The following is a 24,860-nucleotide window of genomic DNA, read 5'->3' on the forward strand; positions in this document are numbered from 1 at the left end:
AGAAAAACGGCACCACAAGAGTGGACTAACAGTTACCGAAGGGAAAGGGATGGAGGTGGACAGGTGGGAACGGAGGAAAATGTCAGGCGGAGCGGGGGCGAATGTGCACATTACCTTTGGCATGCATAAAGCAGAAGGGTGGGCACGGGGAGGGACGTACGACACAGAGAAGACAACAAGGGATTCTACAGCATCTTAATATGCTCATGGACAGTGACTGCAATGAGGTATCTGGGGGCATCTCATTGTGGGGGGCAGTTTACTAAACTACATGAGACTCACGTAGATGAAGACTAATGATAAATAAATAAATAAATAAATAACAGATATGCAAGGGAGTAATGAACTAACTAAATATATTCAAACATCCGGACATACAGAAATAAACACTAGAATACAGCAGCCCAGTTTTAAAAAGACCTGTGCAACCGTATAATTATCACAGCACTGTCCACAAAAACAGACAAGGTAAGTGTCTATCAGAGGATGAAAAGTGGAATATTATTCTGCCATATGCAGAAACCAATCCTACCATGTGCAACAACATGGAGAGAGGTAGAGGGTATCATGCTCTGCGAAATAAGCCAAGCAGACAAAGACAAGTGTCAACTCATTTCACTCATCTGAGGAGTAGCAGAAAAAAGAAAAGGAGTGATAGAAAAGGACAGTAGAAGCCGCACCGAACCCAAGAATGGACTCACAGTTACCAAATGGAATGGGACTGAGGAGGATGGGTTAGGAGGGAAGGGAGAGAGGGAAAATGGGGCATTATGAGTGGCACACAGGGTGTGGCCCGGCGGCAAGCTAGGTAGGTCCGTATAACGTAGCGATGATCAGCAGCACTTCTACAGCATAATTCTGGGCTGTTGGACAGCGACTCTTACGGGTACGTGGTGGGGACTTGACAGTGGGGGTAGCCTAGGAACCATAATGTTGTTCATGTAACTTTGAAGTATTGACAACAAAATGAAAAGGAACACACATTACCTTGGCTCTGGATTCCATTTAGCCTGATGCTGTCAAGTTGGTCAGTGTCCACCTCACCCGAATCACACCTGCTCCTCTCAGCATACACATTATGTCTCCAGGACAGAGGCACCACTGTGACATCGTGGAATCTCCAGGCAACAGTGCTGCGCTTACAAACTCCACCCACGGGGGGGGGGGGCAGTGCCCAGCCGTGCGGAGCTGCATCATCTTAGCAAACATTAGAGTTACTTACCTACATACATACATATATATATATATAAATATCTATATATGTATAAAGATATCACTCATCATTACAGTATCAGAAAAAACAAAAAACTGAAGAAGGAAACAGCAGCAGTCTCAGAAAACCCAAGAATGGACTAAAAGTTAACAGAGGGAAAGAGACTGAGGTGTATGGGTGGGAATGGAGGGATTAGGGAGGGGCGAAGTAAGGACACTTTAGAAGAAGAATATATAATGTGGGAGGGGTGTCACAGACAGGGCGGAAAAACACAGAAAAGACAAGTAGGGATTCTACAGTATCTTACTATGCTCATGGACAGTGACTGCAATGGGGTATCTGGGGGCACGTGCGTGATGGGGGGAGTCTAGTAAACATAATGGAACTCCTCTAATTGTGCATTAATGACAGAAACATCCATGGATAGATAGGTAGACAGATAATAAATGAATGAAGGAATGAATGGATGCATGGATGGATGAATACATACATACACACATACATACATACAAACATACATACATAAAGAACGCAGCTGCCCAGTTCTAGAAAGACATCTGCACCCCTAAATTTATGGCAGCACTATTCACAATAACCAATCTACAATTACATAAGGAACATCAAGGTTACTAGACTGCCCAGATCATCAAGTCGCCCCCCAGACCCCATTACACTCACTGTTCACCAGCATAGTAAGATCCTACAGAATCACTGCTTGAATTCTCTGAACTATACTGACTTCCCTATAGAATTCCCCCCCACATTATGTGAGGTAATCGTATTGCCCCCTTACCAGCCTGCAACCGTCCTTCAAACCAGCCTTCTTAGTCCCTTAACCATTCCTACGTTGGTGATGGGGGGAGTGTAATAAACATGATGTTATCCACATAATTGTAGATTCATGATAAAAAAATAAATGAATCAACAGATGAATGAATGAATGAGACATTGCCGCCACCAGTTTAAAAGCGACACGTGCATCCCTATGATGACCACAGCACTATTCTCAATAAACAAGCTCAGTGTCCATCAGTAGATGAACAATGGAATATTATTCAGTCATAGGAAAACAAATACCACCATTTGCAGAAACACGCATGCTGTGAGACGGCATCATACTCAGTGTAATAAGGCAGGCAGGTGGAGAAACACAAGTATCAAATTATATCACTTGGGTGTGCAGGAGGGGAACCAAGAGACATCTGAAGAAGAAAAACGGCACCACAAGAGTGGACTAACAGTTACCGAAGGGAAAGGGATGGAGGTGGACAGGTGGGAACGGAGGAAAATGTCAGGCGGAGCGGGGGCGAATGTGCACATTACCTTTGGCATGCATAAAGCAGAAGGGTGGGCACGGGGAGGGACGTACGACACAGAGAAGACAACAAGGGATTCTACAGCATCTTAATATGCTCATGGACAGTGACTGCAATGAGGTATCTGGGGGCATCTCATTGTGGGGGGCAGTTTACTAAACTACATGAGACTCACGTAGATGAAGACTAATGATAAATAAATAAATAAATAACAGATATGCAAGTGAGTAATGAACTAACTAAATATATTCAAACATCCGGACATACAGAAATAAACACTAGAATACAGCAGCCCAGGTTAAAAAAGACCTGTGCACCCGTGTAATTATCACAGCACTGTCCACAACAACAGACAAGGTAAGTGTCTATCAGAGGATGAAAAGTGGAATATTATTCTGCCATATGCAGAAACCAATCCTACCATGTGCAACAACATGGAGAGAGGTAGAGGGTATCATGCTCCGCGAAATAAGCCACGCAGACAAAGACAAGTGTCAACTGATTTCACTCACCTGTGGAGTAGCAGAAAAAAGAAAAGGAGTGATAGAAAAGGACAGTAGAAGCCGCACCGAACCCAAGAATGGACTCACAGTTACCAAAGGGAATGGGACTGAGAAGGATGGGTTAGGAGGGAAGGGAGAGAGGGAAAATGGGGCATTATGAGTGGCACACAGGGTGTGGCCCGGCGGCAAGCTTAGGTAGGTCCGTATAACATAGCGATGATCAGCAGCACTTCTACAGCATATTCCTGGGCTGTTGGACAGCGACTCTTACGGGCTACGTGGTGGGGACTTGACAGTGGGGGTAGCCTAGGAACCATAATGTTGTTCATGTAACTTTGAAGTAGTGACAACAAAATGAAAAGGAACACACAGTACCTTGGCTCTGGATTCCATTTAGCCTGATGCTGTCAAGTTGGTCAGTGTCCACCTCACCCGAATCACACCTGCTCCTCTCAGCATACACATTATGTCTCCAGGACAGAGGCACCACTGTGACATCGTGGAATCTCCAGGCAACAGTGCTGCGCTTACAAACTCCACAAACGGGGGGTGGCAGTGCCCAGCCGTGCGGAGCTGCATCATCTTAGCAAACATTAGAGTTACTTACCTACATACATACATATATATATATATATATATATAAATATCTATATATGTATAATGATATCACTCATCATTACAGTATCAGAACAAACAAAAAACTGAAGAAGGAAACAGCAGCAGTCTCAGAAAACGCAAGAATGGACTAAAAGTTAACAGAGGGAAAGAGACTGAGGTGTATGGGTGGGAATGGAGGGATTAGGGAGGGGCGAAGTAAGGACACATTAGAAGAAGAATATATAATGTGGGAGGGGTGTCACAGACAGGGCGGAAAAACACAGAAAAGACAAGTAGGGATTCTACAGTATCTTACTATGCTCATGGACAGTGACTGCAATGGGGTATCTGGGGGCACGTGCGTGATGGGGGGAGTCTAGTAAACATAATGGTACTCCTCTAATGGGCATTACCGACAGAAACATCCATGGATACATAGGTAGACAGATAATAAATGAATGAATGAATGAATGGATGCATGGATGGATGAATACATACATACACACATACATACATACAAACATACATACATAAAGAACGCAGCTGCCCAGTTCTAGAAAGACATCTGCACCCCTAAATTTATGGCAGCACTATTCACAATAACCAATCTACAATTACATAAGGAACATCAAGGTTACTAGACTGCCCAGATCATCAAGTCGCCCCCCAGACCCCATTACACTCACTGTTCACCAGCATAGTAAGATCCTACAGAATCACTGCTTGAATTCTCTGAACTATACTGCCTTCCCTATAGAATTCCCCCCCCATTATGTGAGGTAATCGTATTGCCCCCTTACCAGCCTGCAACCGTCCTTCAAACCAGCCTTCTTAGTCCCTTAACCATTCCTACGTTGGTGATGGGGGGAGTGTAATAAACATGATGTTATCCACATAATTGTAGATTCATGATAAAAGAATAAATGAATAAACAGATGAATGAATGAATGAGACATTGCCGCCCCCAGTTTAAAAGCGACACGTGCCTCCCTATGAGGACCACAGCACTATTCTCAATAGCCAAGCTCAGTGTCCATCAGTAGATGAACAATGGAATATTATTCAGTCATAGGAAAACAAATCCCACCATTTGCAGAAACACGGATGCTGTGAGACGGCATCATACTCAGTGTAATAAGGCAGGCAGGTGGAGAAACACAAGTATCAAATGATATCACTCGCTTGTTCAGGAGGGGAACCAAGAGACAGCCGAAGAAGAAAAACGGCACCACAAGAGTGGACTAACAGTTACCGAAGGGAAAGGGATGGAGGTGGACAGGTGGGAACAGAGGAAAATGTCAGGCGGAGCGGGGGCGAATGTGCACATTACCTTTGGCATGCATAAAGCAGAAGGGTGGGCACGGGGAGGGACGTACGACACAGAGAAGACAACAAGGGATTCTACAGCATCTTAATATGCTCATGGACAGTGACTGCAATGAGGTATCTGGGGGCATCTCATTGTGGGGGGCAGTTTACTAAACTACATGAGACTCACGTAGATGAAGACTAATGATAAATAAATAAATAAATAAATAAATAAATAACAGATATGCAAGGGAGTAATGAACTAACTAAATATATTCAAACATCCGGACATACAGAAATAAACACTAGAATACAGCAGCCCAGTTTTAAAAAGACCTGTGCAACCGTATAATTATCACAGCACTGTCCACAAAAACAGACAAGGTAAGTGTCTATCAGAGGATGAAAAGTGGAATATTATTCTGCCATATGCAGAAACCAATCCTACCATGTGCAACAACATGGAGAGAGGTAGAGGGTATCATGCTCTGCGAAATAAGCCAAGCAGACAAAGACAAGTGTCAACTCATTTCACTCATCTGAGGAGTAGCAGAAAAAAGAAAAGGAGTGATAGAAAAGGACAGTAGAAGCCGCACCGAACCCAAGAATGGACTCACAGTTACCAAATGGAATGGGACTGAGGAGGATGGGTTAGGAGGGAAGGGAGAGAGGGAAAATGGGGCATTATGAGTGGCACACAGGGTGTGGCCCGGCGGCAAGCTAGGTAGGTCCGTATAACGTAGCGATGATCAGCAGCACTTCTACAGCATAATTCTGGGCTGTTGGACAGCGACTCTTACGGGTACGTGGTGGGGACTTGACAGTGGGGGTAGCCTAGGAACCATAATGTTGTTCATGTAACTTTGAAGTATTGACAACAAAATGAAAAGGAACACACATTACCTTGGCTCTGGATTCCATTTAGCCTGATGCTGTCAAGTTGGTCAGTGTCCACCTCACCCGAATCACACCTGCTCCTCTCAGCATACACATTATGTCTCCAGGACAGAGGCACCACTGTGACATCGTGGAATCTCCAGGCAACAGTGCTGCGCTTACAAACTCCACCCACGGGGGGGGGGGGCAGTGCCCAGCCGTGCGGAGCTGCATCATCTTAGCAAACATTAGAGTTACTTACCTACATACATACATATATATATATATAAATATCTATATATGTATAAAGATATCACTCATCATTACAGTATCAGAAAAAACAAAAAACTGAAGAAGGAAACAGCAGCAGTCTCAGAAAACCCAAGAATGGACTAAAAGTTAACAGAGGGAAAGAGACTGAGGTGTATGGGTGGGAATGGAGGGATTAGGGAGGGGCGAAGTAAGGACACTTTAGAAGAAGAATATATAATGTGGGAGGGGTGTCACAGACAGGGCGGAAAAACACAGAAAAGACAAGTAGGGATTCTACAGTATCTTACTATGCTCATGGACAGTGACTGCAATGGGGTATCTGGGGGCACGTGCGTGATGGGGGGAGTCTAGTAAACATAATGGAACTCCTCTAATTGTGCATTAATGACAGAAACATCCATGGATAGATAGGTAGACAGATAATAAATGAATGAAGGAATGAATGGATGCATGGATGGATGAATACATACATACACACATACATACATACAAACATACATACATAAAGAACGCAGCTGCCCAGTTCTAGAAAGACATCTGCACCCCTAAATTTATGGCAGCACTATTCACAATAACCAATCTACAATTACATAAGGAACATCAAGGTTACTAGACTGCCCAGATCATCAAGTCGCCCCCCAGACCCCATTACACTCACTGTTCACCAGCATAGTAAGATCCTACAGAATCACTGCTTGAATTCTCTGAACTATACTGACTTCCCTATAGAATTCCCCCCCACATTATGTGAGGTAATCGTATTGCCCCCTTACCAGCCTGCAACCGTCCTTCAAACCAGCCTTTCTTAGTCCCTTAACCATTCCTACGTTGGTGATGGGGGGAGTGTAATAAACATGATGTTATCCACATAATTGTAGATTCATGATAAAAAAATAATGAATCAACAGATGAATGAATGAATGAGACATTGCCGCCACCAGTTTAAAAGCGACACGTGCATCCTATGATGACCACAGCACTATTCTCAATAAACAAGCTCAGTGTCCATCAGTAGATGAACAATGGAATATTATTCAGTCATAGGAAACAAATCCCACCATTTGCAGAAACACGCATGCTGTGAGACGGCATCATACTCAGTGTAATAAGGCAGGCAGGTGGAGAAACACAAAGTATCAAATTATATCACTTGGGTGTGCAGGAGGGGAACCAAGAGACATCTGAAGAAGAAAAACGGCACCACAAGAGTGGACTAACAGTTACCGAAGGGAAAGGGATGGAGGTGGACAGGTGGGAACGGAGGAAAATGTCAGGCGGAGCGGGGGCGAATGTGCACATTACCTTTGGCATGCATAAAGCAGAAGGGTGGGCACGGGGAGGGACGTACGACACAGAGAAGACAACAAGGGATTCTACAGCATCTTAATATGCTCAGGACAGTGACTGCAATGAGGTATCTGGGGGCAATCTCATTGTGGGGGGCAGTTTACTAAACTACATGAGACTCACGTAGATGAAGACTAATGATAAATAAATAAATAAATAACAGATATGCAAGTGGAGTAATGAACTAACTAAATATATTCAAACATCCGGACATACAGAAATAAACACTAGAATACAGCAGCCCAGGTTAAAAAGACCTGTGCACCCGTGTAATTATCACAGCACTGTCCACAACAACAGACAAGGTAAGTGTCTATCAGAGGATGAAAAGTGGAATATTATTCTGCCATATGCAGAAACCAATCCTACCATGTGCAACAACATGGAGAGAGGTAGAGGGTATCATGCTCCGCGAAATAAGCCACGCAGACAAAGACAAGTGTCAACTGATTTCACTCACCTGTGGAGTAGCAGAAAAAAGAAAAGGAGTGATAGAAAAGGACAGTAGAAGCCGCACCGAACCCAAGAATGGACTCACAGTTACCAAAGGGAATGGGACTGAGAAGGATGGGTTAGGAGGGAAGGGAGAGAGGGAAAATGGGGCATTATGAGTGGCACACAGGGTGTGGCCCGGCGGCAAGCTTAGGTAGGTCCGTATAACATAGCGATGATCAGCAGCACTTCTACAGCATATTCCTGGCTGGTTGGACAGCGACTCTTACGGGCTACGTGGTGGGACTTGACAGTGGGGGTAGCCTAGGAACCATAATGTTGTTCATGGTAACTTTGAAGTAGTGACAACAAAATGAAAAGGAACACACAGTACCTTGGCTCTGGATTCCATTTAGCCTGATGCTGTCAAGTTGGTCAGTGTCCACCTCACCCGAATCACACCTGCTCCTCTCAGCATACACATTATGTCTCCAGGACAGAGGCACCACTGTGACATCGTGGAATCTCCAGGCAACAGTGCTGCGCTTACAAACTCCACAAACGGGGGGTGGCAGTGCCCAGCCGTGCGGAGCTGCATCATCTTAGCAAACATTAGAGTTACTTACCTACATACATACATATATATATATATATATATATATAAATATCTATATATGTATAATGATATCACTCATCATTACAGTATCAGAACAAACAAAAAAAACTGAAGAAGGAAACAGCAGCAGTCCTCAGAGAAACGCAAGAATGGACTAAAAGTTAACAGAGGGAAAGAGACTGAGTGTATGGGTGGGAATGGAGGGATTAGGGAGGGGCGAAGTAAGGACACATTAGAAGAAGAATATATAATGTGGGAGGGGTGTCACAGACAGGGCGGAAAAACACAGAAAAGACAAGTAGGGATTCTACAGTATCTTACTATGCTCATGGACAGTGGACTGCAATGGGGTATCTGGGGGCACGTGCGTGATGGGGGAGTCTAGTAAACATAATGGTACTCCTCTAATGGGCATTACCGACAGAAACATCCATGGATACATAGGTAGACAGATAATAAATGAATGAATGAATGAATGGATTGCATGGATGGATGAATACATACATACACACATACATACATACAAACATACATATCATAAGAACGCAGCTGCCCAGTTCTAGAAAGACATCTGCACCCCTAAATTTATGGCAGCACTATTCACAATAACCAATCTACAATTACATAAGGAACATCAAGGTTACTAGACTGCCCAGATCATCAAGTCGCCCCCCAGACCCATTACACTCACTGTTCACCAGCATAGTAAGATCCTACAGAATCACTGCTTGAATTCTCTGAACTATACTGCCTTCCCTATAGAATTCCCCCCCATTATGTGAGGTAATCGTATTGCCCCCTTACCAGCCTGCAACCGTCCTTCAAAACCAGCCTTCTTAGTCCCTTAACCATTCCTACGTTGGTGATGGGGGGAGTGTAATAAACATGATGTTATCCACATAATTGTAGGATTCATGATAAAAGAATAAATGAATAAACAGATGAATGAAATGAATGAGACATTGCCGCCCCCAGTTTAAAAGCGACACGTGCCTCCCTATGAGGGACCTACAGCACTATTCTCAATAGCCAAGCTCAGTGTCCATTCAAGTAGATGAACAATGGAATATTATTCAGTCATAGGAAAACAAATCCCACCATTTGCAGAAACACGGATGCTGTGAGACGGCATCATACTCAGTGTAATAAGGCAGGCAGGTGGAGAAACACAAGTATCAAATGATATCACTCGCTTGTTCAGGAGGGGAACCAAGAGACAGCCGAAGAAGAAAAAACGGCACCACAAGAGTGGACTAACAGTTACCGAAGGGAAAGGGATGGAGGTGGACAGGTGGAACGGAGGAAAATGTCAGGCGGAGCGGGGGCGAATGTGCACATTACCTTTGGCATGCATAAAGCAGAAGGGTGGGCACGGGGAGGGACGTACGACACAGAGAAGACAACAAGGGATTCTACAGCATCTTAATATGCTCATGGACAGTGACTGCAATGAGGTATCTGGGGGCATCTCATTGTGGGGGCAGTTTACTAAACTACATGAGACTCACGTAGATGAAGACTAATGATAAATAAATAAATAAATAAATAACAGATATGCAAGGGAGTAATGAACTAACTAAATATATTCAAACATCCGGAATACAGAAATAAACACTAGAATACAGCAGCCCAGTTTAAAAAGACCTGTGCCAACCGTATAATTATCACAGCACTGTCCACAAAAACAGGACAAGGTAAGTGTCTATCAGAGGATGAAAAGTGAATATTATTCTGCCATATGCAGAAACCAATCCTACCATGTGCAACAACATGGAGAGAGGTAGAGGGTATCATGCTCTGCGAATAAGCCAAGCAGACAAAGACAAGTGTCAACTCATTTCACTCATCTGAGGAGTAGCAGAAAAAAGAAAAGGAGTGATAGAAAAGGACAGTAGAAGCCGCACCGAACCCAAGAATGGACTCACAGTTACCAAAGGGAATGGGACTGAGGAGGATGGGTTAGGAGGGAAGGGAGAGAGGGAAAATGGGGCATTATGAGTGGCACACAGGGTGTGGCCCGGCGGCAAGCTAGGTAGGTCCGTATAACGTAGCGATGATCAGCAGCACTTCTACAGCATAATTCTGGGCTGTTGGACAGCGACTCTTACGGGTACGTGGTGGGGACTTGACAGTGGGGGTAGCCTAGGAACCATAATGTTGTTCATGTAACTTTGAAGTATTGACAACAAAATGAAAAGGAACACACATTACCTTGGCTCTGGATTCCATTTAGCCTGATGCTGTCAAGTTGGTCAGTGTCCACCTCACCCGAATCACACCTGCTCCTCTCAGCATACACATTATGTCTCCAGGACAGAGGCACCACTGTGACATCGTGGAATCTCCAGGCAACAGTGCTGCGCTTACAACTCCACCCACTGGGGGGGGGGGGCAGTGCCCAGCCGTGCGGAGCTGCATCATCTTAGCAAACATTAGAGTTACTTACCTACATACATACATATATATATATATAAATATCTATATATGTATAAAGATATCACTCATCATTACAGTATCAGAAAAACAAAAAAACTGAAGAAGGAAACAGCAGCAGTCCTCAGAAAACCCAAGAATGGACTAAAAGTTAACAGAGGGGAAAGAGACTGAGGTGTATGGGTGGGAATGGAGGGATTAGGGAGGGGCGAAGTAAGGACACTTTAGAAGAAGAATATATAATGTGGAGGGGTGTCACAGACAGGGCGGAAAAACACAGAAAAGACAAGTAGGGATTCTACAGTATCTTACTATGCTCATGGACAGTGACTGCAATGGGGTATCTGGGGCACGTGCGTGATGGGGGGAGTCTAGTAAACATAATGGAACTCCTCTATATTGTGCATTAATGACAGAAACATCCATGGATAGATAGGTAGACAGATAATAAATGAATGAAGGAATGAATGGATGCATGGATGGATGAATACATACATACAAACATACATACATGACATAACATACATACATAAAGAACGCAGCTGCCCAGTTCTAGAAAGAACATCTGCACCCCTAAATTTATGGCAGCACTATTCACAATAACCAATCTACAATTACATAAGGAACATCAAGGTTACTAGACTGCCCAGATCATCAAGTCGCCCCCCAGACCCCATTACACTCACTGTTCACCAGCATAGTAAGATCTACAGAATCACTGCTTGAATTCTCTGAACTATACTGACCTTCCCTATAGAATTCCCCCCCACATTATGTGAGGTAATCGTATTGCCCCCTTACCAGCCTGCAACCGTCCTTCAAACAGCCTTCTTAGTCCCTTAACCATTCCTACGTTGGTGATGGGGGGAGTGTAATAAACATGATGTTATCCACATAATTGTAGATTCATGATAAAAAAATAAATGAATCAACAGATGAAAGAATGAATGAGACATTGCCGCCACCAGTTTAAAAGCGACACGTGCATCCCTATGATGACCACAGCACTATTCTCAATAAACAAGCTCAGTGTCCATCAGTAGATGAACAATGGAATATTATTCAGTCATAGGAAAACAAATCCCACCATTTGCAGAAACACGCATGCTGTGAGACGGCATCATACTCAGTGTAATAAGGCAGGCAGGTGGAGAAACACAAGTATCAAATTATATCACTTGGGTGTGCAGGAGGGGAACCAAGAGACATCTGAAGAAGAAAAACGGCACCACAAGAGTGGACTAACAGTTACCGAAGGGAAAGGGATGGAGGTGGACAGGTGGGAACGGAGGAAAATGTCAGGCGGAGCGGGGGCGAATGTGCACATTACCTTTGGCATGCATAAAGCAGAAAGGGTGGGCACGGGGAGGGACGTACGACACAGAGAAGACAACAAGGGATTCTACAGCATCTTAATATGCTCATGGACAGTGACTGCAATGAGGTATCTGGGGGCATCTCATTGTGGGGGGCAGTTTACTAAACTACATGAGACTCACGTAGATGAAGGACTAATGATAAATAAATAAATAAATAACAGATATGCAAGTGAGTAATGAACTAACTAAATATATTCAAACATCCGGACATACAGAAATAAACACTAGAATACAGCAGCCCAGGTTAAAAAGACCTGTGCACCCGTGTAATTATCACAGCACTGTCCACAACAACAGACAAGGTAAGTGTCTATCAGAGGATGAAAAGTGGAATATTATTCTGCCATATGCAGAAACCAATCCTACCATGTGCAACAACATGGAGAGAGGTAGAGGGTATCATGCTCCCGCGAAATAAGCCACGCAGACAAAGACAAGTGTCAACTGATTTCACTCACCTGTGGGAGTAGCAGAAAAAAGAAAAGGAGTGATAGAAAAGGACAGTAGAAGCCGCACCGAACCCAAGAATGGACTCACAGTTTACCAAAGGGAATGGGACTGAGAAGGATGGGTTAGGAGGGAAGGGAGAGAGGGAAATGGGGCATTATGAGTGGCACACAGGGTGTGGCCCGGCGGCAAGCCTTAGGTAGGTCCGTATAACATAGCGATGATCAGCAGCACTTCTACAGCATATTCCTGGGCTGTTGGACAGCGACTCTTACGGGCTACGTGGTGGGGACTTGACAGTGGGGGTAGCCTAGGAACCATAATGTTGTTCATGTAACTTTGAAGTAGTGACAACAAAATGAAAAGGAACACACAGTACCTTGGCTCTGGATTCCATTTAGCCTGATGCTGTCAAGTTGGTCAGTGTCCACCTCACCCGAATCACACCTGCTCCTCTCAGCATACACATTATGTCTCCAGGACAGAGGCCACCACTGTGACATCGTGGAATCTCCAGGCAACAGTGCTGCGCTTACAAACTCCACAAACGGGGGGTGGCAGTGCCCAGCCGTGCGGAGCTGCATCATCTTAGCAAACATTAGAGTTACTTACCTACATACATACATATATATATATATATATATATATAAATATCTATATATGTATAATGATATCACTCATCATTACAGTATCAGAACAAACAAAAAACTGAAGAAGGAAACAGCAGCAGTCTCAGAAAACGCAAGAATGGACTAAAAGTTAACAGAGGGAAAGAGACTGAGGTGTATGGGTGGGAATGGAGGGATTAGGGAGGGGCGAAGTAAGGACACATTAGAAGAAGAATATATAATGTGGGAGGGGTGTCACAGACAGGGCGAAAAACACAGAAAAGACAAGTAGGGATTCTACAGTATCTTACTATGCTCATGGACAGTGACTGCAATGGGGTATCTGGGGGCACGTGCGTGATGGGGGGAGTCTAGTAAACATAATGGTACTCCTCTAATGGGCATTACCGACAGAAACATCCATGGATACATAGGTAGACAGATAATAAATGAATGAATGAATGAATGGATGCATGGATGGATGAATACATACATACACACATACATACATACAAACATACATACATAAAGAACGCAGCTGCCCCAGTTCTAGAAAGACATCTGCACCCCTAAATTTATGGCAGCACTATTCACAATAACCAATCTACAATTACATAAGGAACATCAAGGTTACTAGACTGCCCAGATCATCAAGTCGCCCCCCAGACCCCATTACACTCACTGTTCACCAGCATAGTAAGATCCTACAGAATCACTGCTTGAATTCTCTGAACTATACTGCCTTCCCTATAGAATTCCCCCCCCATTATGTGAGGTAATCGTAATTGCCCCCTTACCAGCCTGCAACCGTCCTTCAAACCAGCCTTCTTAGTCCCTTAACCATTCCTACGTTGGTGATGGGGGGAGTGTAATAAACATGATGTTATCCCACATAATTGTAGATTCATGATAAAAGAATAAATGAATAAACAGATGAATGAATGAATGAGACATTGCCGCCCCCAGTTTAAAAGCGACACGTGCCCTCCCTATGAGGACCACAGCACTATTCTCAATAGCCAAGCTCAGTGTCCATCAGTAGATGAACAATGGAATATTATTCAGTCATAGGAAAACAAATCCCACCATTTGCAGAAACACGGATGCTGTGAGACGGCATCATACTCAGTGTAATAAGGCAGGCAGGTGGAGAAACACAAGTATCAAATGATATCACTCGCTTGTTCAGGAGGGGAACCAAGAGACAGCCGAAGAAGAAAAACGGCACCACAAGAGTGGACTAACAGTTACCGAAGGGAAAGGGATGGAGGTGGACAGGTGGAACGGAGGAAAATGTCAGGCGGAGCGGGGGCGAATGTGCACATTACCTTTGGCATGCATAAAGCAGAAGGGTGGGCACGGGGAGGGACGTACGACACAGAGAAGACAACAAGGGATTCTACAGCATCTTAATATGCTCATGGACAGTGACTGCAATGAGGTATCTGGGGGCATCTCATTGTGGGGGCAGTTTACTAAACTACATGAGACTCACGTAGATGAAGACTAATGATAAATAAATAAATAAATAAATAACAGATATGCAAGGGAGTAATGAACTAACTAAATATATTCAAACATCCGGACATACAGAAATAAACACTAGAATACAGCAGCCCAGTTTTAAAAAGACCTGTGCAACCGTATAATTATCACAGCACTGTCCACAAAAACAGACAAGGTAAGTGTCTATCAGAGGATGAAAAGTGGAATATTATTCTGCCATATGCAGAAACCAATCCTACCATGTGCAACAACACTGGAGAGAGGTAGAGGGTATCATGCTCTGCGAAATAAGCCAAGCAGACAAAGACAAGTGTCAACTCATTTCACTCATCTGAGGAGTAGCAGAAAAAAGAAAAGGAAGTGATAGAAAAGGACAGTAGAAGCCGCACCGAACCCAAGAATGGACTCACAGTTACCAAAGGAATGGGACTGAGGAGGATGGGTTAGGAGGGAAGGGAGAGAGGGAAAATGGGGCATTATGAGTGGCACACAGGGTGTGGCCGGCGGCAAGCTAGGTAGGTCCGTATAACGTAGCGATGATCAGCAGCACTTCTACAGCATAATTCTGGGCTGTTGGACAGCGACTCTTACGGGTACGTGGTGGGGACTTGACAGTGGGGGTAGCCTAGGAACCATAATGTTGTTCATGTAACTTTGAAGTATTGACAACAAAATGAAAAGGAACACACATTACCTTGGCTCTGGATTCCATTTAGCCTGATGCTGTCAAGTTGGTCAGTGTCCACCTCACCCGAATCACACCTGCTCCTCTCAGCATACACATTATGTCTCCAGGACAGAGGCACCACTGTGACATCGTGGAATCTCCAGGCAACAGTGCTGCGCTTACAAACTCCACCCACGGGGGGGGGGGGGGCAGTGCCCAGCCGTGCGGAGCTGCATCATCTTAGCAAACATTAGAGTTACTTACCTACATACATACATATATATATATATAAATATCTATATATGTATAAAGATATCACTCATCATTACAGTATCAGAAAAAACAAAAAACTGAAGAAGGAAACAGCAGCAGTCTCAGAAAACCCAAGAATGGACTAAAAGTTAACAGAGGGAAAGAGACTGAGGTGTATGGGTGGGAATGGAGGGATTAGGGAGGGGCGAAGTAAGGACACTTAGAAGAAGAATATATAATGTGGGAGGGGTGTCACAGACAGGGCGGAAAAACACAGAAAAGACAAGTAGGGATTCTACAGTATCTTACTATGCTCATGGACAGTGACTGGGCAATGGGGTATCTGGGGGGCACGTGCGTGATGGGGGGAGTCTAGTAAACATAATGGAACTCCTCTAATTGTGCATTAATGACAGAAACATCCATGGATAGATAGGTAGGACAGATAATAAATGAATGAAGGAATGAATGGATGCATGGATGGATGAATACATACATACACACATACATACATACAAACATACATACATAAAGAACGCAGCTGCCCAGTTCTAGAAAGACATCTGCACCCCCTAAATTTATGGCAGCACTATTCACAATAACCAATCTACAATTACATAAGGAACATCAAGGTTTACTAGACTGCCCAGATCATCAAGTCGCCCCCCAGACCCCATTACACTCACTGTTCACCAGCATAGTAAGATCCTACAGAATCACTGCTTGAATTCTCTGAACTAATACTGACTTCCCTATAGAATTCCCCCCCACATTATGTGAGGTAATCGTATTGCCCCCTTACCAGCCTGCAACCGTCCTTCAAACAGCCTTCTTAGTCCCTTAACCATTCCTACGTTGGTGATGGGGGGAGTGTAATAAACATGATGTTATCCACATAATTGTAGATTCATGATAAAAAAATAAATGAATCACAGATGAATGAATGAATGAGACATTGCCGCCACCAGTTTAAAAGCGACACGTGCATCCCTATGATGACCACAGCACTATTCTCAATAAACAAGCTCAGTGTCCATCAGTAGATGAACAATGGAATATTATTCAGTCATAGGAAAACAAATCCCACCATTTGCAGAAACACGCATGCTGTGAGACGGCATCATACTCAGTGTAATAAGGCAGGCAGGTGGAGAAACACAAGTATCAAATTATATCACTTGGGTGTGCAGGAGGGGAACCAGAGACATCTGAAGAAGAAAAACGGCACCACAAGAGTGGACTAACAGTTACCGAAGGGAAAGGGATGGAGGTGGACAGGTGGGAACGGAGGAAAATGTCAGGCGGAGCGGGGGCGAATGTGCACATTACCTTTGGCATGCATAAAAGCAGAAGGGTGGGCACGGGGAGGGACGTACGACACAGAGAAGACAACAAGGGATTCTACAGCATCTTAATATGCTCATGGACAGTGACTGCAATGAGGTATCTGGGGGCATCTCATTGTGGGGGGCAGTTTACTAAACTACATGAGACTCACGTAGATGAAGACTAATGATAAATAAATAAATAAATAACAGATATGCAAGTGAGTAATGAACTAACTAAATATATTCAAACATCCGGACATACAGAAATAAACACTAGAATACAGCAGCCCCAGGTTAAAAAAGACCTGTGCACCCGTGTAATTATCACAGCACTGTCCACAACAACAGACAAGGTAAGTGTCTATCAGAGGATGAAAAGTGGAATATTATTCTGCCATATGCAGAAACCAATCCTACCATGTGCAACAACATGGAGAGAGGTAGAGGGTATCATGCTCCGCGAAATAAGCCACGCAGACAAAGACAAGTGTCAACTGATTTCACTCACCTGTGGAGTAGCAGAAAAAAGAAAAGGAGTGATAGAAAAGGACAGTAGAAGCCGCACCGAACCCAAGAATGGACTCACAGTTACCAAAGGGAATGGGACTGAGAAGGATGGGTTAGGAGGGAAGGGAGAGAGGGAAAATGGGGCATTATGAGTGGCACACAGGGTGTGGCCCGGCGGCAAGCTTAGGTAGGTCCGTATAACATAGCGATGATCAGCAGCACTTCTACAGCATATTCCTGGGCTGTTGGACAGCGACTCTTACGGGCTACGTGGTGGGGACTTGACAGTGGGGGTAGCCTAGGAACCATAATGTTGTTCATGTAACTTTGAAGTAGTGACAACAAAATGAAAAGGAACACACAGTACCTTGCTCTGGATTCCATTTAGCCTGATGCTGTCAAGTTGGTCAGTGTCCACCTCACCCGAATCACACCTGCTCCTCTCAGCATACACATTATGTCTCCAGGACAGAGGCACCACTGTGACATCGTGGAATCTCCAGGCAACAGTGCTGCGCTTACAAACTCCACAAACGGGGGGTGGCAGTGCCCAGCCGTGCGGAGCTGCATCATCTTAGCAAACATTAGAGTTACTTACCTACATACATACATATATATATATATATATTATATATAAATATCTATATATGTATAATGATATCACTCATCATTACAGTATCAGAACAAACAAAAAACTGAAGAAGGAAACAGCAGCAGTCTCAGAAAACGCAAGAATGGACTAAAAGTTAACAGAGGGAAAGAGACTGAGGTGTATGGGTGGGAATGGAGGGATTAGGGAGGGGCGAAGTAAGGACACATTAGAAGAAGAATATATAATGTGGGAGGGGTGTCACAGACAGGGCGGAAAAACACAGAAAAGACAAGTAGGGATTCTACAGTATCTTACTATGCTCATGGACAGTGACTGCAATGGGGTATCTGGGGGCACGTGCGTGATGGGGGGAGTCTAGTAAACATAATGGTACTCCTCTAATGGGCATTACCGACAGAAACATCCATGGATACATAGGTAGACAGATAATAAATGAATGAATGATGAATGGATGCATGGATGGATGAATACATACATACACACATACATACATACAAACATACATACATAAAGAACGCAGCTGCCCAGTTCTAGAAAGACATCTGCACCCCTAAATTTATGGCAAGGCACTATTCACAATAACCAATCTACAATTACATAAGGAACATCAAGGTTACTAGACTGCCCAGATCATCAAGTCGCCCCCCAGACCCCATTACACTCACTGTTCACCAGCATAGTAAGATCCTACAGAATCACTGCTTGAATTCTCTGAACTATACTGCCTTCCCTATAGAATTCCCCCCCCATTATGTGAGGTAATCGTATTGCCCCCTTACCAGCCTGCAACCGTCCTTCAAACCAGCCTTCTTAGTCCCTTAACCATTCCTACGTTGGTGATGGGGGGAGTGTAATAAACATGATGTTATCCACATAATTGTAGATTCATGATAAAAGAATAAATGAATAAACAGATGAATGAATGAATGAGACATTGCCGCCCCAGTTTAAAAGCGACACGTGCCTCCCTATGAGGACCACAGCACTATTCTCAATAGCCAAGCTCAGTGTCCATCAGTAGATGAACAATGGAATATTATTCAGTCATAGGAAAACAAATCCCACCATTTGCAGAAACACGGATGCTGTGAGACGGCATCATACTCAGTGTAATAAGGCAGGCAGGTGGAGAAACACAAGTATCAAATGATATCACTCGCTTGTTCAGGAGGGGAACCAAGAGACAGCCGAAGAAGAAAAACGGCACCACAAGAGTGGACTAACAGTTACCGAAGGGAAAGGGATGGAGGTGGACAGGTGGGAACGGAGGAAAATGTCAGGCGGAGCGGGGGCGAATGTGCACATTACCTTTGGCATGCATAAAGCAGAAGGGTGGGCACGGGGAGGGACGTACGACACAGAGAAGACAACAAGGGATTCTACAGCATCTTAATATGCTCATGGACAGTGACTGCAATGAGGTATCTGGGGGCATCTCATTGTGGGGGGCAGTTTACTAAACTACATGAGACTCACGTAGATGAAGACTAATGATAAATAAATAAATAAATAAATAACAGATATGCAAGGGAGTAATGAACTAACTAAATATATTCAAACATCCGGACATACAGAAATAAACACTAGAATACAGCAGCCCAGTTTTTAAAAAGACCTGTGCAAACCGTATAATTATCACAGCACTGTCCACAAAAACAGACAAGGTAAGTGTCTATCAGAGGATGAAAAGTGGAATATTATTCTGCCATATGCAGAAACCAATCCTACCATGTGCAACAACATGGAGAGAGGTAGAGGGTATCATGCTCTGCGAAATAAGCCAAGCAGACAAAGACAAGTGTCAACTCATTTCACTCATCTGAGGAGTAGCAGAAAAAAGAAAAGGAGTGATAGAAAAGGACAGTAGAAGCCGCACCGAACCCAAGAATGGACTCACAGTTACCAAAGGGAATGGACCTGAGGAGGATGGGTTAGGAGGGAAGGGAGAGAGGAAAATGGGGCATTATGAGTGGCACACAGAGGTGTGGCCCGGCGGCAAGCTAGGTAGGTCCGTATAACGTAGCGATGATCAGCAGCACTTCTACAGCATAATTCTGGGCTGTTGGACAGCGACTCTTACGGGTACGTGGTGGGGACTTGACAGTGGGGGTAGCCTAGGAACCATAATGTTGTTCATGTAACTTTGAAGTATTGACAACAAAATGAAAAGGAACACACATTACCTTGGCTCTGGATTCCATTTAGCCTGATGCTGTCAAGTTGGTCAGTGTCCACCTCACCCGAATCACACCTGCTCCTCTCAGCATACACATTATGTCTCCAGGACAGAGGCACCACTGTGACATCGTGGAATCTCCAGGCAACAGTGCTGCGCTTACAAACTCCACCCACGGGGGGGGGGGGGCAAGTGCCCAGCCGTGCGGAGCTGCATCATCTTAGCAAACATTAGAGTTACTTACCTACATACATACATATATATATATATAAATATCTATATATGTATAAAGATATCACTCATCATTACAGTATCAGAAAAAACAAAAAACTGAAGAAGGAAACAGCAGCAGTCTCAGAAAACCCAAGAATGGACTAAAAGTTAACAGAGGAAAGAGACTGAGGTGTATGGGTGGGAATGGAGGGATTAGGGAGGGGCGAAGTAAGGACACTTTAGAAGAAGAATATATAATGTGGGAGGGGTGTCACAGACAGGGCGGAAAACACAGAAAAGACAAGTAGGGATTCTACAGTATCTTACTATGCTCATGGACAGTGACTGCAATGGGGTATCTGGGGGCACGTGCGTGATGGGGGGAGTCTAGTAAACATAATGGAACTCCTCTAATTGTGCATTAATGACAGAAACATCCATGGATAGATAGGTAGACAGATAATAAATGAATGAAGGAATGAATGGATGCATGGATGGATGAATACATACATACACACATACATACATACAAACATACATACATAAAGAACGCAGCTGCCCAGTTCTAGAAAGACATCTGCACCCCTAAATTTATGGCAGCACTATCACAATAACCAATCTACAATTACATAAGGAACATCAAGGTTACTAGACCTGCCCAGATCATCAAGTCGCCCCCCAGACCCCATTACACTCACTGTTCACCAGCATAGTAAGATCCTACAGAATCACTGCTTGAATTCTCTGAACTATACTGACTTCCCTATAGAATTCCCCCCCACATTATGTGAGGTAATCGTATTGCCCCCTTACCAGCCTGCAACCGTCCTTCAAACCAGCCTTCTTAGTCCCTTAACCATTCCTACGTTGGTGATGGGGGGAGTGTAATAAACATGATGTTATCCACATAATTGTAGATTCATGATAAAAAAATAAATGAATCAACAGATGAATGAATGAATGAGACATTGCCGCCACCAGTTTAAAAGCGACACGTGCATCCCTATGATGACCACAGCACTATTCTCAATAAACAAGCTCAGTGTCCATCAGTAGATGAACAATGGAATATTATTTCTAGTCATAGGAAAACAAATCCCACCATTTGCAGAAACACGCATGCTGTGAGACGGCATCATACTCAGTGTAATAAGGCAGGCAGGTGGAGAAACACAAGTATCAAATTATATCACTTGGGTGTGCAGGAGGGGAACCAAGAGACATCTGAAGAAGAAAAACGGCACCACAAGAGTGGACTAACAGTTACCGAAGGGAAAGGGATGGAGGTGGACAGGTGGGAACGGAGGAAAATGTCAGGCGGAGCGGGGGCGAATGTGCACATTACCTTTGGCATGCATAAAGCAGAAGGGTGGGCACGGGGAGGGACGTACGACACAGAGAAGACAACAAGGGATTCTACAGCATCTTAATATGCTCATGGACAGTGACTGCAATGAGGTATCTGGGGGCATCTCATTGTGGGGGGCAGTTTACTAAACCTACATGAGCGACTCACGTAGATGAAGACTAATGATAAATAAATAAATAAATAACAGATATGCAAGTGAGTAATGAACTAACTAAATATATTCAAACATCCGGACATACAGAAATAAACACTAGAATACAGCAGCCCAGGTTAAAAAAGACCTGTGCACCCGTGTAATTATCACAGCACTGTCCCACAACAACAGACAAGGTAAGTGTCTATCAGAGGATGAAAAGTGGAATATTATTCTGCCATATGCAGAAACCAATCCTACCATGTGCAACAACATGGAGAGGTAGAGGGTATCATGCTCCGCGAAATAAGCCACGCAGACAAAGACAAGTGTCAACTGATTTCACTCACCTGTGGAGTAGCAGAAAAAAGAAAAGGAGTGATAGAAAAGGACAAGTAGAAGCCGCACCGAACCCAAGAATGGACTCACAGTTACCAAAGGGAATGGGACTGAGAAGGATGGGTTAGGAGGGAAGGGAGAGAGGGAAAATGGGGCATTATGAGTGGCACACAGGGTGTGGCCCCAGGCGGCAAGCTTAGGTAGGTCCGTATAACATAGCGATGATCAGCAGCACTTCTACAGCATATTCCTGGGCTGTTGGACAGCGACTCTTACGGGCTACGTGGTGGGGACTTGACAGTGGGGGTAGCCTAGGAACCATAATGTTGTTCATGTAACTTTGAAGTAGTGACAACAAAATGAAAAGGAACACACAAGTACCTTGGCTCTGGATTCCATTTAGCCTGATGCTGTCAAGTTGGTCAGTGTCCACCTCACCCGAATCACACCTGCTCCTCTCAGCATACACATTATGTCTCCAGGACAGAGGCACCACTGTGACATCGTGGAATCTCCAGGCAACAGTGCTGCGCTTACAAACTCCACAAACGGGGGGTGGCAGTGCCCAGCCGTGCGGAGCTGCATCATCTTAGCAAACATTAGAGTTACTTACCCTACATACATACATATATAAATATATATATATATATAAATATCTATATATGTATAATGATATCACTCATTCATTACAGTATCAGAACAAACAAAAAACTGAAGAAGGAAACAGCAGCAGTCCTCAGAAAACGCAAGAATGGACTAAAAGTTAACAGAGGGAAAGAGACTGAGGTGTATGGGTGGGAATGGAGGGATTAGGGAGGGGCGAAGTAAGGACACATTAGAAGAAGAATATATAATGTGGGAGGGGTGTCACCAGACAGGGCGGAAAAACACAGAAAAAGACAAGTAGGGATTCTACAGTATCTTACTATTGCTCATGGACAGTGACTGCAATGGGGTATCTGGGGGCACGTGCGTGATGGGGGGAGTCTAGTAAACATAATGGTACTCCTCTAATGGGCATTACCGACAGAAAACATCCATGGATACATAGGTAGACAGATAATAAATGAATGAATGAATGAATGGATGCATGGATGGATGAATAAATACTTACACACATACAAATACATACATACCATACATAAAGAACGCAGCTGCCCAGTTCTAGACAAGACATCTGCACCCCTAAATTTATGGCAGCACTATTCACAATAACCAATCTACAATTACATAAGGAACATCAAGGTTACTAGACTGCCCAGATCATCAAGTCGCCCCCAGACCCCATTACACTCACTGTTCACCAGCATAGTAAGATCTCTACCAGAATCACTGCTTGAATTCTCTGAACTATACTGCCTTCCCTATAGAATTCCCCCCCCCATTATGTGAGGTAATCGTATTGCCCCCTTACCAGCCTGCAACCGTCCTTCAAACCAGCCTTCTTAGTCCCTTAACCATTCCTACGTTGGTGATGGGGGGAGTGTAATAAACATGATGTTATCCACATAATTGTAGATTCATGATAAAAGAATAAATGAATAAACAGATGAATGAATGAATGAGACATTGCCGCCCCCAGTTTAAAAGCGACACGTGCCTCCCTATGAGGACCACAGCACTATTCTCAATAGCCAAGCTCAGTGTCCATCAGTAGATGAACAATGGAATATTATTCAGTCATAGGAAAAACAATCCCACCATTTGCAGAAACACGGATGCTGTGAGACGGCACTCATACTCAGTGTAATAAGGCAGGCAGGTGGAGAAACACAAGTATCAAATGATATCACTCGCTTGTTCAGGAGGGGAACCAAGAGACAGCCGAAGAAGAAAAACGGCACCACAAGAGTGGACTAACAGTTACCGAAGGGAAAGGGATGGAGGTGGACAGGTGGGAACAGAGGAAAATGTCAGGCGGAGCGGGGGCGAATGTGCACATTACCTTTGGCATGCATAAAGCAGAAGGGTGGGCACGGGGAGGGGACGTACGACACAGAGAAGACAACAAGGGATTCTACAGAATCTTAATATGCTCATGGACAGTGACTGCAATGAGGTATCTGGGGGCATCTCATTGTGGGGGGCAGTTTACTAAACTACATGAGACTCACGTAGATGAAGACTAATGATAAATAAATAAATAAATAAATAACAGATATGCAAGGGAGTAATGAACTAACTAAATATATTCAAACATCCGGACATACAGAAATAAACACTAGAATACAGCAGCCCAGTTTTAAAAAGACCTGTGCAACCGTATAATTATCACAGCACTGTCCACAAAAACAGACAAGGTAAGTGTCTATCAGAGGATGAAAAGTGGAATATTATTCTGCCATATGCAGAAACCAATCCTACCATGTGCAACAACATGGAGAGAGGTAGAGGGTATCATGCTCTGCG

Source organism: Manis pentadactyla, chromosome 6, assembly GCF_030020395.1.
Source record: "Manis pentadactyla isolate mManPen7 chromosome 6, mManPen7.hap1, whole genome shotgun sequence".
In the NCBI taxonomy this organism is placed as follows: domain Eukaryota; kingdom Metazoa; phylum Chordata; class Mammalia; order Pholidota; family Manidae; genus Manis; species Manis pentadactyla.